Consider the following 425-nt stretch of genomic DNA (forward strand, 5'->3'; position numbering starts at 1 on the left):
CACAACATAGATGAACCTTGAAAACATTATGCCAAGTAAGAGAAACCAGTCATGAAAGGCCACATATTGTATGATTCCATTTACATGAAATGTCCAGGATAAGCAAATCCATAGAGATAGTATATTAGTGGTTGCCTGGGGCTGGGGGCTGAGGGGGAAATGGGGAGCGACTGCTAAAGGGTACAGGTTTCTTTTTGGGGTGATGAAAATGTTCTCAAATTGATTATGGTGCTGGTTGCACAACACTGAAAGTATACTAAAAATCATTGAATTGAACACTTTATTTTCTTATTTATTTATTTATTTATTGAGACAGAGTCTCCTCTATTACCTGGGCTAGAGTGCCGTGGTGTCAGCCTAGCTCACAGCAACCTCAAACTCCTGGGCTCAAGCGATCCTCCTGCCTCAGCCTCCCGAGTAGCTGG

Source organism: Propithecus coquereli, unplaced genomic scaffold (assembly GCF_000956105.1).
Source record: "Propithecus coquereli isolate 6110/MARCELLA unplaced genomic scaffold, Pcoq_1.0 Scaffold239, whole genome shotgun sequence".
Taxonomy (NCBI): domain Eukaryota; kingdom Metazoa; phylum Chordata; class Mammalia; order Primates; family Indriidae; genus Propithecus; species Propithecus coquereli.